At 39.6% G+C, this 15849-nt stretch overlaps 1 pseudogene; it reads right to left on the minus strand.

Annotated features, from left to right (window-relative positions):
- Positions 1-4956: 4956 nt before the first annotated feature.
- Positions 4957-5316, minus strand: LOC149145881 (stromal 70 kDa heat shock-related protein, chloroplastic pseudogene; annotated as a pseudogene).
- Positions 5317-15849: the final 10533 nt, after the last annotated feature.

Here is a 15849-nt window from a genome sequence, read left to right on the forward strand (position 1 = left end):
GAATACGCATGTAACAAATCATTAGGCATAAATTAACCAATAAAAGGAAATGTGAACTCAAAGAACATAGTTGGGGAGAAAGCATGAGGCATTTCATTGCAACAATTCCCCTGTAGCAGGTATAAACAATAGAATAACCCACAAAGAGGCATCTCGTCAAATACAACACATCTGCATTCCTTTTATACACCATTTCTAACCCGATGTAACAAGTCAAACCCATGTAGTAGCCCACACAATTAGGTCACCCATTATATTACATTATAGAAGAGTTAATATGGTTTCATTACAAGAAGCCTTCACACTCCAACAAAGTTCAAGGTATTTCTACTTCCATCACTCCTCGTCAACAAATTAAATCTGCAACATAATGTTTTGAGTCTTCATATTGTTTCAAATCAAATCCCCGTGAAAAGCATCATCCTTGAGTTTAGGAACTTGAAATAATACACATGCAAGGCCAGCTACAACACTAGGATAAACACCCAACACACATGTGAAATACACTGACAAATTTGGAACAAACATACAACACCCATGCGCAATGTTGGTAACAATGTGTTATGATTTTATTAAAGGCATAACCCACTATGCCCATGTCACATGCCCTCAGAATTGGAGAAACAATAAAAGCTCTTCATGGTCCATGCATGCCTATGACGAGCATAAGTGAAATAAGTACCAAAAAAATGATGTATGCAATGTATTTAGAATGTATTATTTGTGGAACATTGAGATCATAAGTGAAAGAAGAACAAAAGAAAATGATGTATGTAATGTATTTAGACTCTATTATTCATGGAACATTGAGAGCATAAGTGAAAGAAGCACAAAAAATAGTGTATGCAATGTATTTAGACTCTATTATTCATAGAACATTGGGTGCATAAGTGAAATAAATGCCCAAAAAATGAGTTGTGATGTCGCGAATCAATCTTCACCAACTACATAGAAAAAGGGTACACAACAATGAAACTATGCCAAGGTGGACCCATTTGACTTGACCATCATCATGGAAAAATCATAAGTAACCTTGCTCTAGTGCTATGCCCTGAAATTCATGAGGAGGAGGGGTTTGCTAGCCGAAGATACAATGAGAAACTCCAAAACAGAGCAATTTGACATGACCACCATCATGGAAAAATCATAAGAACTATGCCCCAAAATTCATGAACGAGGTGTTTGCTATATGAAGATACAATGAGTAGCTTCAAACAAAGAAATGAGTATCCATGAATATTGTCATTTTGACACAACCGAGGCTTCATGTGAAAATTTTCAGTGCGTGTCTTTTTCCCTCTTAACAATGAGACAATTTTTAGTGCATTTTTCCCTCCCTGAACAATCAGACAATTTTCAGTGCATGCCTTTTTCTCTTTGGACAATGAGAGACAAGGTTTGGGTTTCAGTTTCAGTTTCAGTGGTACATTGTCAGGATTTTGAAGGCGACATGGGTCTGGTGCTTGCCTCCCCTGAATAATCAATGGTGATTTTGAGTGCAGTATATTATACTTGCAGCACAAAACTAATGGATTGGATTGGTGAGGAATTCCAGGTGATATCCAAGTCTGCCATCAGACTCCGATTATGTTGCAAAGGAGAAAAATCTTGACATATTTTGATATCAAATTATTTTTGTTTTCCTATGTTGTTATGCTAAAATATTGAAATTGAAAACCATGAAGGCCCAAATTTCTCCAAATCGTGAAGACCCATCTTCATATGGATGTGGAAATTGAGAGCAGGCCGAAATTTCTCAAAATTAAATCGTTCCTGAAGAGAAGGGCCATCGAAATTTCTCAAAATGAAATCGTTCCTGAAGAGAAGGGCCATCGAAATTTCTGAACAATCGTGAAGAGAAGAGGCATGTTCACATGGATTTGCAAGAAACAGGAGAAAGGGCGAATTCAGAAAACGTTTGGTTTGAAATATGCATATTTTAAAGCTGTCTGTCTGTGTGTGAGCAATTGGTTGATGTAGTGTAAAGGCACTTCTCTTCTGCACGTCCAGAAAGGAAGTTTTACATTTAAATGCGCGAATGTGGTGTGAAATGCGTATTGTGAGTGTGTGAGCAATCGATTCTGTTCTCCACGTCCAGCTGTGTTCTGCTCGTTGTCCTTGACAAAAATATGGATGGATGATCACAATAAGAATTGAATTGGTGCCACAATGCGATGAGCCGAGCAAAGACAGAGACACAGAGGATAGAAATGTAATGGTGAGTGAGAGGGTCACATATATCCTCTCCCCAATCTATAGTTGATCTTGGCCAAAAAGCTTAAAAGCTTTCTGCAGGAAATTTGGTTAGATGATTGAATCACAGTCAGCAATGCAATCAAGATGTGGAAAAAAATATACCTAAAAAGCAAAGAACTTATGATAAGATGTAGAGGCTCTTACTCCATGGGTGAAAACAAGTTGTAGTTTCATATTTTCAACTGACCTTTTGGATAAATAGCCTAGAAAGTGCATTCACATCCATGGACATACAAACACAAAAGACGCAAAAGAAAAACAAAGTTTTAAATGATTTTTCCATACCCATAATAGTTTTATTTGAAAATCCACTATGTGGTTGAGATTAAAAACTTAGTTTTCCTTAGATTGGTGGCCTACAAGTATGAGTTTCTTCCCATGACATGATACCTAAAAATATGCAAGGATGATCTTGTGAGGAGCTACACAACCTCACCTTTACTGTCTTTCACTGCAGTCCAAATTCATATGTTCCACTTGGATCCAGCGAGGATTTACTTGCTAGGTACTACCCTAACATTTGAAGGTTGAAGCACACTATTCCAAATTGGTTCTTGTTATCGGGAAATCTAGTGTCTATGCAGAGCTGTTAGTCCCACTAAGGCTGGTAGCTACCTTAGAAACAAACAAACTAAAACCACTTTCGTTTTCATTTATGAGAAGTAGATAAGAAGGGAAAAAAGGAGACCAACCTCTGTCTTGCACTTGGTTCCTTGCTTGATTCCTCTCCCTTCTGATAGATCTTTGCCACTCGTTTCCTTGTCTACCCAACTTCAAAGAGCACCTGTGGAATCAAAGCAACAGAACATTATACAAGAACAGAGATCTACTATCATAAACAATATAGGACCAGATATATATTGACCACACAAATGCATATATCATCAAACATACAAGAATGTGGAGGAAAACTTGAATAGCTTTATTAATAATCAAGAATAGCAAAGAGGATTACAACCAATTGTTCTGACCCAGCATCATCCTCTCAGCAAGAAAGCCCTTCTTCACCTCATGAAAAGCTTAAATCACCCAACACTATGATGTTACACCAAGAAACTAGCAACACTTCCTTACAAGATACAAAATTCCAACCTTTGGATCTATGGGATGAGGGATCCATATATAGATGTTTGCAAGGGGGTGAGTCAGCTTTTGAGATTTGATTAGTGTCCTCTCTTTGATAGTTCTTGATTCCATTTGGATATTGATTATCTCTTACTCATACTTAGGCGAATGCAGAGGGGAAATTGTCACAGGAGAATTTTTTGGAAGATTCCATGATCTTCCACCTCGCAAATTGACCCTGCCATTTGTCCAATCTCGCCCATCACACCCCATAGAAGGGATTTTTAGTATGCATCACACCACCCGTGTGCATTTAGGTGGGATGTAGTGCACTTTGACAATGGAGAAGGTGATATGGTCCAGTTTTGACTAGTTCTGAGTAGTTTTTCATGGAGAACTTTTGGCAGATGATGTAATCAGTTGACCTTGTTCTTTTAGGGGTTGGAAAAAAACTTTTAGGGACTTAAGAGCCCTTGGTTTATGGACATTTATGATTGGGATTTGTTGGACACCTAATCCTAAATGGGTTAGTGTGGAAGCCGAATAGACCAAAGCAGTCCAAGAGACCTTGGGATCTGAAACTCAAGAGTCACATATTGTACTATAAATGTATATCTCATGTTAATAAAAATGTATTGCATGTTTTATCTTTCATACCTCTCTTGCTGTCCATGTGTGTTTAACATGGTATCAGAGCCATGATGTGTGGCTTGTTTTCTTCCTCAGGGTTTAACTTTCCTGACTACCTAACGCCCCTAACAACCTAAAACATTGAAGCTGAGCGCATCAAACTGCGTGCATTGCTACGAGAATGGCATGATTGAGTGTGAAATGTCAAAATTTTTATGACTTGAGCTGTTTGGTTAACGCCCGACCTATACCGCCTCCTCAGCCTATATATGATTAAACGTTACCTGAGCACTCCTGCACGTCCAGCGTTTCCATTATGAAATTCTGTATTAGTTGAACTTTACTTGAGCACTCCGAAACGTCCTGGTTTGTTAGATAAATGTTACCTGACCTCTATCTGCCATCCCTACGCTCTCTATCTGATATTCCTCTGACATGGTATCTCTGCGCTCTCTGACTGCCTGGTTTGAATGCCTGAACTGCTCCTGTTGAATGCGTTATGGTTCGATATTGAATGGTATGCGTAACGTTGTCTAGTGGAATCATCGTTTGGTTCATTGAATGGTTTATTGAACGTTGAATGGAATATGAACTGCTGTGTGCTTATTGAAATGTTATACGCTGTGGAATATCAACAGTTTTATTGAATGCTTTGGTATATGCGTTGCACCTGAATGGTATATAATTCGCATGCTACATAAACCAGTGAGTAATAAACCTTCTGTAATTTTTCCTCGGAGGGCGTTTGATTCCTGAACCAGACCTTCTGGAGACAGTATAGAAGAACGTTTGTTATGTGGAGACGGGGCCATTCAGTTATTTGATAGAATCGATGTGGTGCAAACCTTTCTTAGTGCTGTGTACAATGTGCACAAGATTTGTTGTTTCGTGGTTGAAGATCTAGCGAGTTCCTTCGACTACTTCTCAGTCTGATAGACGACAGAATCAGCTTGATTCTTTGTATCAATAGCTTCTCTCTTCTCTTTGTCTTCTTTAGAAAATCTCTCAGCCTCTTTCACCATTTTTTTCAACCTCATCAGTTGGCAAGGTGCTAGCACCGGTAATTGTTATATCCTGTGTCTTTTGAGTGCCTTTGTCCACAGCAGCGACTGAAAGAATACAGTTTGCATCAATATCAAACTTCACCTCTATTTGAGTGACACCTCGTGGAGCAGGAGGAATTCCATCCAACCGAAAACTCCCAAGCGACTTGTTGTCCTTGAAAAATTCTCGTTCACCTTGCAAAACATTGATTTCAACACTTGTCTGACCATCAGCAGCCGTAGAAAACATCTTAGATTTTGAGGTTGATGGTGTAGTGTTCCGAGCGCTGTTGGTATCAAAACGATTCCTCTGTTCAACCATGCCAAGCGAAGACCAAGGTTTCTGATTCCTTCATGTAAATGTGTTCCCTGCGGTGGTTCGGCATCTGTGCTCGCTCCATACAAGAGTTGATAAGTACCAGAGCGCTGTTCATGTCAAAGCATAGAACGGGCGTGTAAAGGCATTCTTTTCCAGCTTCGCCGATTCCATGATAAATCTCGGGAATCTCTTGGCTTCACGCACCTTGCACTGTGGCGAGATTCGGAGGGACTGCTTAGAGGTGAATTCATGAACCGCTGCGCAGCGCCACCAAACTGATGCCAGATGGTAGATTAGTTGCAGTTTGTTGAATGACACGTTTGGCAACAAATTGAAGAATTACGCAGCATCATATAGAGATGGCTCTCAAGCCTCACTTCTCCACATTGGTCTAACTATATACCATGGATCTGTGATCTGGAACTATAAAGAAAAGCAGCAACAACACATATAGACCTCGTCCTAGTGGATACTTCTCAGCATGGTGCTTCAAGGAATTTTGAAGGTGAATCAGGTATCGAATTCTTTATAACCATCCGAAAGGCCTTCAATCCACGATCAATGTGCATCATCACTGCTGGCTATCCCAGGCATTTACAAGGCTTTTAATATTTGGTTAATCATGTTCAATAATCCCGTGGCTGGAGCTTAAAATTTGCTTTATTTATTCCGAAAGCCTTGAATCTGGTCAAGCCAGGAGAATATTGCTTCATGATAGCCCTCATTACTCTTGGTTTGATAGTCAGTTTTACGACACTTGTTTTTTGACAAGTTACTCGCTCTCTGATATGGCACAATCATAGTATATCGTTGTTGCAGCAGTTTAATGGATGGTTCAGTTATATTTTTGAAACATAAAGCCAAGGCCTATCAATGCAGTTGTGAGATTGCGGAGAGCCTCTGAGAGATTCGTCGTTGCTGCATTTTTAATAATTTGTATCTTCTGAAAGACGACTAAGAAGTTCCCTAGTTCGTGTGACATCAAAGAATGCGATCTCTTGGTTAATAAGATGTCGAAATAAATCTTTTCTCAATCGAGCAACAACACGCTCACTTGATGATGCAAACCACCATCCACGCAGTGCAGTAGCAAATGAACCAATTAAGATTATAAGAAGAATTTCCACAAGAGTGTTTTTGATGGTATTAAAAGCATCTGCTTTCTCTTCTTCCGTTCTCAAATCTCTGCTGACAATATCAATAATCTTGCCACCATATTTTGGAACTAAAATATTTGTTGTGGATGTAATGAAAAGTGCCACAGTTGCAATAGTTTGCTCATTAAGCCACCAGCGCTTGCCCTGCGTTTTTCTTTAATATGCAGGATTTTCTTTGTGTAGCTTGAAGATATTTAGCAGCTGATAGTTTTGCAGCAGTCGAGGGATTTCTTCAAAATTTAGAGGATTTGGGTAACTGTTGGCTAAATATAGAAGGACTCGGTGATATTTGTATAATTTTCATAGTTTCAAGATATCTCTGGTTGGTTTTTTCCCGTTAAGCTACAGGGCTTTCTTATGTAACTTGAAGATATTTAGTAGCTGATATTTTTTCTGTGGGATTTTGGAGGTTTTTTAAGGTGTAGAAAAATGGCTAAGCTTGAAAGAATATTAGAGTTATTGAGAACTCTAATCGTATCCACTGCTGACAACGCAATCATAATCAATAAAGACATTATTGCTGACATTCAAAAATGTATACAAAATGCACAAGAAAATATAGAGTTTTTGCAGCTTGAGACAAAGCTACAACAGGAAGAATTACACAAGTGGAGTCATCATTCTGAACCTGTTTCTATTAAGAAGATTGAAATAGACTCCCATAAACAGCAAGTCAATAATGTTACTGTTCATTCAAATAAAGTAGCAGTTGTATATGCAGATGCAGAAACTCAGTTTGCACTTCCTAAGCCCATCATCAGACCTTGGGAACAGCTTGTCCACAACAAGCACAGAACTGGTCTTGGATATGACAAGGACTTGTCCTTTCATATTCCAGACTATGCCAAGCCCATTCAGTTTCAGAGTGCTGGATTCATTCATGACAGTTCACCTGCTCCTCATGACAGTTCACCTTCAGCTGTTCCAGATTCTGCCCCTCTTCCACAACAACAGATCATGAAATGCCAACACTGTGACCGAGTTGGCCATATGAAAGATCACTGTTTTGATCTTCATCCATGTAAGCACTGTCATAAAACTAGTCATTCTTCAAACAGATGCTTCAGAAACAAACGTCTTGCAAGAACAAAGATTCATCTAGGATGGATCGCTTCTCGGCAGTGGGCATCAACAACCAAGAAGATATTCCCAACACATGTTAGAACTTGTTCCAGAGTATTGAACAGTCTTGCAGCTGAGTTTTCTCCATCATCTCACCTTGTATCTGACAGGGGGGGAAATGATGGTCATCTACAAGATTCAAAGTCACATCAAGCGAGCCTGAGCCACAACCTGCCACACCAGTTTCAGAGTTGTAGCTAGAGACAAAGATGCCTGAACATGCCTTCAGTTGGCAATCTGGGACACTTCCTCTAGCAGAAGACTCCAGCTTCTTGCCAGTTTTGGAAGAATTCCATGAACAAAATTGAGAACACTTCCTCTAGCAAAAGACTCCAGCTTCTTGCCAGCTTTGGAAGAGTTCCAGGAATTGCATTAAGCATTCCAGAGTTGTTGGTCATCCTTAAACCATCACAGGTTGAGATTTCCCTTTTCAGGTTGAAGTTTTACCTTTTATGCGGGGCGAGACCTCCCTTTTATGGTTGAAGGTTTCCCTCTTTAAAACAATAGGATCACTTCCTCTAGCAGAAAACTTCAGTTTCTTGCCAGTTTTGGAAGAGTTCCAGGAACTGCACTAAGCGTTCCAGTGTTGGTGGTCATCCTTAAACCACTGCCCTTTATACCAACATTTCATAGAGCACATTCAGCCTAGTGCTGCCATGCATTTTTTGCACATTTTGTATTACAACTCTCTTCTTGGACTCATACATAACCCTTTGGATTAAGGGGGGGAATGTTGGACACCTAATCCTAAATGGGTTAGTGTGGAAGCCGAATAGACCAAAGCAGTCTAAGAGACCTTGGGATCTAAAACTCAAGAGTCACATATTGTACTATAAATGTATATCTCATGTTAATAAAAATGTATTGCATGTTTTATCTTTCATATCTCTCTTGTTGTCCATGTGTGTTTAACAGGATTGCAGTGCCAAAAAATGTCTATAACAGTTTCCCCCTAATGCATGAGGTCATTAATCTTTTGATGTTGGGTGAAATGATTTATCATGAGGATCTGAAGTTTTTTCGAGCTGGAAGTACGACCTGTAATAAGATACAATACAACACATTATCTTCATAATATTTTCATGATCTAGCTGAGGCGGGCATTCCCATGCTCAACTTTATAAATTCATTTTCATGTACATAAGACAGACAATCGTCTAAGTGCAGACTGATGATTTTGGTAGAGCCATCATCCCTTGGATTGAATGATTATTTGTGCAGCAATGATGTACATTTGATGTCTTTATTTTCCTGAATATATATCGTAGCCCAGATGGATGAAACTAGATCTGGGGTCTTCAATCTCATTCAATCTTCACTCAAAGTACAAGTCGATCCATGTGAGAGATGTTCTGGAGTCGAACATGGAAGGACATCGCAAGATTACCGGCCAATGATGTAAGTTGTTAATAGGCACGAGAGGAATCACCAATAATGATGATGACCCTCAAGGTACTACAGTACAATTCACGTGGTGTGAATAAGGGACTTGGCATTGAACACCACACAAAATCTTTCGGTCAAATGCCATTGATGTAAACCTATCGCCGAAAGTGAGAAACTTGCCATTGAGGCATGCAAGCTTCAAAGTACTGAAAAGGTTGTTCCTAGATTGACTTCCTGAATAATGAGCTCATGTCGACAAGAAGCAATCCGTCATAGGAGGGCCTTAGTGAATCCCACATCAATGACACGGAATAGAGCAAATGATTTTAATGGAGGTGAAAACGATCTGATGATATAAGGTTCAGGGTGGCGATCATGAAAGAATGGAGCGTAAATGTATTGCAGTGGATGAGACACAGGTGAATTCTCTGAGTGACTTCTCTTGAACATATCGGCGACACTGACATGATGGATTGGTAGCATTAACCCAAAATATGGATGGTGTGATGGACCAATGGTGATATGACCAGTGAACGGAGCAACCCAACCTGACTCGAATGAAGAGTGAAAGTGTCATGTTCAAGAGTGACTTGCTACCAATAAAGTTTCTTCAAGTTTTCTTCCCAATTTTTCCCCAGTCATTGCTGACCGGTACCTCTTTATTTTTGTCAAGCTTGAGGAGGATAACATATGCTTGTTCTATAATTTTCCCTTCGGGCAAACCCATCGCTATCTTTTAACGAGCCTAGCGATAGTGAAACTCGTTCTTGTCTGCATGGACAAGTTTGTCGCTATTCGATTTTAACGAGTTTAATGACAAAGATAACTTGGTCCTTTCAATTTTAGAGAGTCTTAAAAAGGGATGTAAAGAAAACTCCAATAATCCTTTTTCGTCTTATAATCCCTTAAGTCCAAAAAAGTATAAAATAATACAAAAGGGATGGATTTTTGGTAATTTTAACAAGTCGAACAAAACAAGCGCTCGATCTTTTTGTGTAATAATCCCTCAGGTCCAAAAAGATTAAAATCTAAAGGAGGGATGGAACTTCTGGTCACTTTAACGAGCTAGAGAGGCCAATTGCTCAACAATCTTTTCATATTTTACGTGTCAGATGAAAAGAGCTTAAAGGAGACTCGTTTTTCGAGGAACAAGTGATAAATTTGGGTAGCAGCTAATTCCAGGTAAGGTTTGGAATTTTCCAATCATGGTAGTGTCACAAGGATGGCTAACAGGATCACTCTTCGCAACTGTTCCTCAAAAAGGGTAAACAATCAAATCGAGGTGAATGATCGGCCAATACAGAGTGGGGGTGATGATGAGAACACGACCAAGGTTTCCAAGGCTGATGATAATGCATTCGCGATGGTTATTTACCAGAAATTGGTTCATTTTTTAATGAGCTTAAACTCTGGGGGAACGTTTGCTCATTGCTTATGTTTATTTTTTAACGAGCTTGAATTCTGCGTTAAAACTGCTCGATCCAGTCGTATAATAAGGATGTCTCATTTAAAATGGCATTTTTTCAAAGCTTTTCCCTGCATCCTTTCTTTATGCAAGTTAGGAAACGACCAATCCTACGAGTTTAAAGGGTTAGAGGACCTACAAATTTAAAAAATAAATGGTCTCTCTTTGCTTGCACGCCAAAAGGTTTTCATGCCCCCGGGTATAGCGAAAAATTTCCAAGTTACCAAAGATTGTTCTATTCGTATTGCAGACAAAACACTTCCTCGGCGATGTCTACCGAAATAAACAAAGGTGAGTGGTGCAACTGGCTCCACTCACATAACTTTGGTGAAGGAATCTTATTCCAGTCTAATCTCATAAACCAGTCATATATCCTTCGTGGAAACCTACCCTATACCCAAGGTTTTCCTGTCGAAACAGACCAGGGTGCATGCCCCTAGGTTTTAGTCATGTCCTCTGAATCACTCGCACTCATCAGGTGGATGGACTGGGGATTGATGAGACATTCCTTGCGTAAAAAGACCATTCAGGGATGGTATTTGACTATCTGCTATGTGTGAACCGGGGAATGAAAGCTGGTCTACGAGCTTGACCACTCTTCCTTCATGCAAAAAACACATTACTCTAAAGAGTGAGGAGACAATGGCTCCCATGCAATAAATATAGCTGTGTCCAAGGAGTAGATTATAATCCAGGGGTCCTTGGACTACCATTACATTCATGTGAATGGTTTTCCTTCTCAATATTATCAGCACATTGGGAAGGATCCCTAACGGTCGACTGGTTCCTTTGTCAAAGCCTGTTAGATTTCTCATTTCAGGCAAAAGCGATGGTGAACCAAGCACTTTCCAAGTAGTTGAGGAAAGGATACTCATAGAAGCCCCTTCATCTATGATGGTATCGGCCATGACCATTCTATATATTTGAGCAATGATTCGAAATGGTACACTGGCCGGTAAAAGGGGTCTGCCTAGTAGATTCCAATCGAAGGAAACAACTAGGTTGCTTGGAGGTGGGACCGAATGAACGGCCGGATATGACTTTGACAAACTTCCTTCCTGTGGTAAAGGAATGGGTAGACTGCCCCCATGTTCATCGGAGTTTGTGCTTACAAAAAGAATTTGAACGGTGTCGTTCTTGATCTCTCAGGTGATTGTATCATCTGAAGATGGACCTTCTAAAGGCAAGACCGGGTCAACTGCCGCCTCGACCTTTTGACTTTCGTCTGGTGTCAATTCAGAGGGTTCATCTTCAATGATAAACGCTTCGGCCGATCACAATGGCATGTCAGCTGGATTTTTCAACTAGTGACGGACTCGGAAAGAGTTTCTTATATCCAGAAGGAAGCCGTAATGGTGAAACCGGATGGTCATCCAAAACTCTTTTAGCCTCGTCTAAGAAGGGACAACGGTGGACGGCGTGATCGCCTTCACAAAATTTACAAGGAAATTTACATTTTCCTTTTTTTCCAGGGGCTTCACTTTCACTAGTTTACGGTGTATTCTCAACATGATCATCAGAGGTTGATGACACCAGATTGTGCAAATGGGGAAACCAATCCCTTAGGATTCGAGGGATGCAAGGACAATCTCGATGATAGTGGTCTCCTTTGCAAATGACACATGGCGATTTAGGCCTGGACGGTGCAGTGTGTGGATTTTCGCTAAAAGACACCTGGTTGCCCCTTTTCGCCTTTGGCTCCTTCTTCTTCTTCTCTTTCTTCTTTTCCTCCTTCTTCTTCTCAGTTACTTGATTTTTGGCTTTACCAGCTTCATCAAGTGAAGGGGAAGGAGGAGAGAGAGAATAGGACGAAGTAGAAGGTTGGGGGGTAACCCTAGTATCATTTAGTTGCTGACTTGATTGTTCAGGAATCACGGTGTTCTAAATGACAGAGGTCGAGACGAGCCATATGGGCAAGCCAATTATCAATCTTGGAAGCGACAATGTGGCCATATGGGGTGCACCAACATCTCCCCAAGAGGAGAAAGGACTAGGATTTCCTCCAAGTGGAAATCCTTGGTTGGTGGACTCCATTTCTCTCAACCTAAGACCAACGTAGGAAAGGTGATTTTTATTCTGATTAAAATAAATTTTACACACTTTGACACAACTTGTTTTTTCAATTTTTAAGAGTCGAGAAAAAAGAAAAGATGACTCTAGTCACCTTCGATTTTTAATGAGCTTGAAGTGACAAGTTCTCAGATGGACCTTTTCTTTTAAGGAGTCTGAAAAGGAACGAAAGAGACTACTCTAGAAATCTAGACAGAGGGATTACCAAACTAATCACAAAACTGCAGAATACTTTTTTACGGTACGACAGTCAATCTTCCCGAATGTTGTGTTCAGTGCATTGCGATCGATAGGGCGACAGACACAGCTTCCTATGGATAAAGGATAAAGCCTATTGTGGTCTCCCAATATATACTCGACGGTACGTGGGAGCACAAGTTCGTACTGACACTTATCGTCTCAAAGTGGAGGAATCACCCAACCAGCAATGAAAACCACAGTTACCAGGCTTTACGACGTCGGAATACGTCTGTAGCCTAGACTTCTAAATGTTGTGCGTTAGGTTCCAAAGCGTTTTTAGATTCATTAAATTTACTTTACAGTTGATCTTGCTTAAGAAATTTTCCTTTCAAGTTCACTGCATGATGTAGATATACAATTCCTAAAATGCAATCTAAGATGATAAACAATCGTTTAATCTTCTTTTTGCAATGAAAATCCTAGCTACTAAGGAAAGAGAGACGATATTCTTTCAACATAGAGCAGAGAGCACACACTATATGCACTGTCCTAAATCAAACCCACAAACAGTCTAAATGCAAATGCACACGCATGTATTTGTTTTCAGCCTTCTTAATGTCTGAATGATAAAAAGAAAGCTAAGCACAAATCTGAATTATTTTTCAAAGTGACATTTCTAACAAGCTTCTTTTCAAGACAAAATGAAGATAATGACGTCACTTTGTGATTTGGAATTGAAAACTTTCTTTCGACACTTGAAAAACTACTAATTCAAATGAAATACAAGAGTAACAGTGTAATCGACTATCAAGAACAACCGGATTCTCTTCTATGACTGAAAACGACACTTGCGACACTTCCATATCAAGAAACGATAGTTCAATTACGCTACTTCTTTGTAAAAGAGAACTAAAAATGGCTCACAATACATAAAAACATTTACAATTCTTTGCACAATGGAGGTGGAATAATGGCAAGGAAGGGGGTTTCCAACAGAGGTATACTAGCTACAGACAGCAAAACTCCTGAATAGAGCTGAAAAGAGTGAAAAAATCAAAGTCTGGAGGAAAAATTAGCCCTTTCTGATCAGCGCACCTGTTACACAGGGATTCCAGTATGCATCCCACCTACAGCACATGGGAAGTGCAATGGATACTGATATCCTTGAAGAGAGGGTGCGATGGTACAGTGCGAGACTTTTGATCCAGTTCTTGATCATAGTTTGCAGCACAGTTCAGGGATTTAGGCCGAGCAAGTGGTAATCAGTAAATAAATCACAGGGGTAGATCTAAAGCGGTTACTAGAGCCACCACAAGGGCAATTAGAGAGTTTGTAAATCGAATGTTCAGTTCATAAACAAAACCTAGAGATAGACTGAAGCAACATTGATCTACTTTGCATTTGCATAGCAAATGCAGTTCGAAGGCTAGCTGGCTTGACTTCAAGCTCCGTCTATAAGTTTATAAAGCAAACAAATATAGACAAACAAGCAATCTATTCGCTCCCCATCTGAGTCACCATTTTGTTATCGGGAAATCTAGTGTCTATACAGAGCTGATAATCCCACTAAGGCTGGTAGCTACCTTAGAAACAAACAAACTAAAACCACTTTTGTTTTCCTTTATGAGAAGTAGATAAGAGGGGAAAAAAGGAGACCAACCTCTGTCTTGCGCTTGGTTCCTTGCTTGATTCCTCTCCCTTCTGATAGGTCTTTGCCACTCGCTTCCTCATCTACCCAGCTTCAAAGAGCACCTATGGAATCAAAGCAGCATAACACTATACAAGAACAGATATCTACTATCATAAACAATATAGGACCAGATATATATTGACCACACAAATGCATATATCATCAATCATACAAGAATGTGGAGGAAAACTTGAATAGCTTTATTAATAATCAAGAATAGCAAAGAGGATTACAACCAATTGTTCTAACCCAACATCATCCTCTCAGCAAGAAAGCCCTTCTTCACCTCATGAACAGCTTAGATCACCCAACACTATGATGTTACACCAAGAAACCAACAGCACTTCCTTACAAGATACAAAATTCCAGCCTCTGGATCTCTGGGATGAGGGATCGATATATAGATGTTTGCAAGGGGGGTGAGTCAGCTTTTGAGATTTGATTAGTGTCCTCTCTCTGATAGTTCTTGATTCCACTTGGACATTGATGATCTCTTACTCATCCCTGGGCGAGTGCAGAGGGTCAAGTGTCACAAGAGAAGTTTCTGGAAGATACCATGATCTTCCACCTCACAAATTGACCCTACCATTTGTCCACTCTCGCCCATCGTACCCCATAGAAGGGCTTTCAGTATGCATCGAACCTCCCGTGTGCATTTAGGTGCGATGCAGCACACTTTGACCATGGAGCAAGTGAGATGGTCCAGTTTTGACCAGTTCTGAGTAGTTTTTCATGGAGAACTTCTGGGAGATGATGTAATCAGCTGACCTTGTTCTTTTAGGGGTTGGAACGACACTTTTAGGGACTTAAGATCCCTTGGTTTATGGACATTTATGATTGGGATTGCAGTGCCCAAAAATGTCTATAACAGTTCCCTATTCCAATAGAGTTTTTCCCTTATCTAACAAATACAAAAGAGTTGAAATCTCCCCCAAATTGTGGCACATAATTTTTTAATGCACCAACGTAGAAAGGTGGGAAATAAATAGTCTTCTATGCCACTCTATCTTCAAATTTGCATTTTCAATTCAAATCCTAATATTTTCCTACCCCTCTTTGCATGAAATATATTCTCCATTATACAAAATCTCTAATAAACAAGACCATATACTCTACAAATTACTCCTAAAATTAGCTCCAAAAAGAGACTTAGCCAATAATTGATGAATGCAACAACCTAGAAAAGCAGGCAATAGATAGTCTTCTAACTACTTGTCTCCACATTTTCCCTTTGAATTCAACTCCAACAAACAAATATATATATATATATATATATATATATATATATATATATATATATAGATTGAATTATTGAGCAATGTGCTACAAGACATATGGATATCTCTATTAGATAGCAGGTAAAATCATAAATGTTAGAGATTTTCTCTAACTGTTGAGATATGGACATGAATCTAAGCACAACTGCAATTATTGTCAGCATATTCCAATGAAGCATAAGCTCTTAA

The sequence above is a fragment of the Pinus tabuliformis genome, chromosome X (genome assembly GCF_031772625.1).
Source record: "Pinus tabuliformis cultivar Carrire ecotype Pingquan chromosome X, CPIR1, whole genome shotgun sequence".
Taxonomy (NCBI): domain Eukaryota; kingdom Viridiplantae; phylum Streptophyta; class Pinopsida; order Pinales; family Pinaceae; genus Pinus; species Pinus tabuliformis.